Below are 3,909 nucleotides of genomic sequence, written 5' to 3' on the forward strand. Positions count from 1 at the left end.
TATTACACTTCTCCTTACCCTTCTCCATTTGTTGAAAAAGTGAGAGTGGAATGGTCACATAGTGAATTTAGACCTATATTCTAAGGGAATTTGAAATTAGTTTTGGACTCAATTGTTAGAAAATTGCAAAACTCGAGTTTGACTCAATTGACCTAATTTGATTATAAATTAATATTAAAGTAATAAAATATATATTTACGTAACAAAATGTATATTGTATAAATTATACAATATTAAATTGATAAAATTACAAAAGCTCAAATAGACTCATAAATAATATTACAAACCTCAAACTCAATCCATTAAACTATTTAAGCAGCTCAAGGTTGGCTTAAACTCGAGAAGAATCTAGTTATAAAACAAGTTGAGTTTAAAAAATTCGCTATTAACCTTCACTTATTTACACTCGCAACCCTATATCAAATGGATAATTACAACAACAGCAACAGCAACAACAACAACAACAAGCCTTAAGTCCCACTAAGTGGAGTTGGCTACATGAACCCTTTTCTGCCAATTCACTCGATCTGGAGCATTTTCCACTTTTAGATTAATGACAATTAAATCCTTCCTCATTGGCTCATTCTAAATAATTTTAGGTTTACCCTTACCCCTTTTCATGCCAGAAACCATAACTAACTCGCTCCTCCTCACTGATGGTCTACTTGGCTTGCGTTTTCCTCTTTTAAATCCTCTTTTAGATTAATGGAAATTAAATCCTTCCTCATTGCCTCATTCTAAATAATTTTAGGCTTACCCTTACCCATTTTAGATCGTCTACTTGGCTTGCATTTTCTGTTAGAGATGGAACCAGAAGACAGCCCGGAGACAATGCGTTGCTGAGTCAGAAAACGCGTGCTTTTATTCTCCATTAATCTCTTAGTTTTAAACTTCCAATTTGTAATTGATTTGTATTGATTATGATGTAAATTCCAAGCCTATATAAGGAGGGCTATGGAAGAAGTACAAGCACAACACAGAATAGTGCAAAGAGAGCAGAGAAGCTCAGAGAGAGAGAGAGAGAGAGAGAGAGAGAGAGAATTGTAATATTTTCTGGCGAGATAGTGAATTTTGGTGTGTGCTCCGTGGACGTAGGTTGTTATTGACCGAACCATGTAAATTTCTTGGTGTCACTTTGATCTGGATGCTCACAGGGTCCTAACATTTTCCTATTTTAAATCCTCTTTTAGATTAATGACAATTAAATCCTTCCTCATTACCTCATTCCAAATAATTTTAAGCTTACCCTTACCCCATTTCATGCCAGAAACCATAACTAACTTGCTCCTCCTCAGAGATGGTCTACTTGGCCGCGTTTTAAATGCCCAAACCATCTAAGTTGCCCCTCCCTTATTTTATTTTCAATCGGTGCTGTGTCTAAATTTTTGCATATATGTTCATTTCTTACTTTATCTTTTAATGTTAAACCACTCATCTACCTTAGTATACGCATCTAAGCAACTTCATTCTTTGTATATGTTGTTTTTTAATTAGTTGTCCAACATTCTAAACCATAAGACATATTGACCTTATAGCCGTCTTATAAAACTTTCATTTTAATTTTAAGGGTATTCTACAATCACACAACACACCTGACGCCCTCTTCCATTTTACCAAACCTGTCTTAAGTCTATGTACTACATCTTCTTCAATTTCCCCTTTACCTTGCATAATAGATCCAAGATATCAAAATCTATCAGTGCTTTTAATCTCTTGATTATCTAGTTTAACATTCTCTTTGTTGCTACTCCTTATACTATTGAAATTATATTTCATATATTCAATCTTATTCCTACCTATCCTAAACCCCTTTAGACTTGGGCTTTCCAAAGTTCTAACTCAGATTCCACTCTGCTCCTACTATCATCAATCAACATGATATCATCTACAAATAACATATACAAAGGGATCTCATCTAGGGTATTCCTTGTAATTTCATCAATTTCTAAAGTAAAAAGATAAAGACTCAAAGTAGAACCTTGATGAACATATATTGAGATTAGGAATTCTTTAGACTCTCCTCCTATGGTCCTAACACTAGTCACTACTCTATCATACATATCCTTAATGACTTCCATATATCTACTGCAAACTCCCTTCTTTTCTAGTACCTACCAAAGAAGTTCCCTAGCTACTCTATCATAAGCTTTCTCTAGATCAATAAAAACCGTAGGCAAGTCCTTCTTATTTTCCTTAAAATTTTCCATTAAATTTATTAAAAGATAAATAGATTTTATTGTTGATCTCCCAGGCATAAAACAAAATTAATTTTCTAAAATATTTGTTTCTAATATTATTCTATGTTCAATTACCCTTCCCATAATTTCATCTTATAGCTCATGTCAATGTCCAATTATGTCCAGGCTATCAACACAGGGAAAAATGCATAGTGATCCCCAAATAAGAAAACAATGGGAAAGAAGAGAAGAATAATCATAAACAAGACATAGAGTTGCCACCTTATTTCTTTATTTTTTTTTAAGATAAGGGAAATAAGGAAACCCTAAGTGTACGAAAAATAGATTCTAGTACATTTGTGCATTGAGAAGGTGAATGTATAACCTCTTGGTAATGGTTAACCATTCATCACCCCTAATAGCACCCGTTCGTAAAACGGTAACAACAATTACGTGTGCGTGTGTCCTCCCATTTTTTATAAAAATTATAAAAGTAATCAAAAAACACCCTTTTTGTCATCTAGGAAGAACTAGTGTCCATGAGCACTCCAACATTGTTTCTAGAAGCTCAGAGTATAGCTCATAAATGGGGTTTGGCCTCAAAATCCTAATTTTGAGCAAAAAAACATGATGAAAACGATGAAAGATATTTGATTTGAAAAATATCGGGTTTGTATTATCAACTTGAAACTAAAGGTTAGAAAAGGGGCACTGGGTTTGTGTTACCAGTCTTTGAAGAAGGTACATGAAAAGAGTGAGTATTGAAAAATGTTTTAATGAAATGCGTGATTTGAAAATCTAGAGATTCATTATTGGCCTTTTTGCTTAAAATGAAGAAAAATTTTGAAAATAATTTTTTAGTTTTTTGAAAACATTTTTCTTGGGTGGAGACTCCCAACCATCAAGCCTAAACAACAAGTATTTAATTAGGTGTTTTTGGGTTCATTTAATCAAACCCGTTGATTGAGACCATAATCCCCCTCGACCATAGAGTCTCCGGGAGTTAAAAAATCTCCACTTGCCTAAGGATAAAGGAAAAAAAGACATTATATAGTAAAATCTTCCCCTTATCTCATCATAAACAAAGATTATATTTTGAGAACCAAAGTCACATAATTAGAGGCATAGTACACTAGTAAAATAATTTAAAGCCACACAAGAATGACTTATCCTTTCTTTGATTTTTTAATATTCTATTTTTTGAGTTTTTTAGAAAGTAATAACAGTAAAGGTAACAACTAAAATCAACATTAATACTAATAATAATGATATACAAACAAATAGCAATAGTGCAACTCATGCAATACACTATACCAATAAATGCACATACACGAATCATATAAACCCACCATAATAATAACATTAATAATATATGCATGTCATCACACAATAATATTCACACACTAACATTAGTCATATGTACATTATTTATCAAAACAATACTTTCTTAAGTTAATAGAAATGAAATGAGTGGTATAAAATGCTTTGATTTAGAAAGAAAAGATCTCTTTTGTTTTGATTGAAAACATAAAAAGATAAGCATATATATGACATTCAAATGACTTTTTGGAAACAAAATGATTTGGAGGTTGAGTTTGCTTTAGGATTGAGCAAAACCTCAAGTTTAGGGTCCCTTCCATTTTGGTAAATACATTTTTTTTTATTGAAAGTGTGAAACAAATTTTGACCCCCTTTCTAAGCATCTATCTTTGGAAATTTGGGGTATCAAAAA

The sequence above is a fragment of the Malania oleifera genome, chromosome 1, assembly GCF_029873635.1.
Source record: "Malania oleifera isolate guangnan ecotype guangnan chromosome 1, ASM2987363v1, whole genome shotgun sequence".
In the NCBI taxonomy this organism is placed as follows: domain Eukaryota; kingdom Viridiplantae; phylum Streptophyta; class Magnoliopsida; order Santalales; family Ximeniaceae; genus Malania; species Malania oleifera.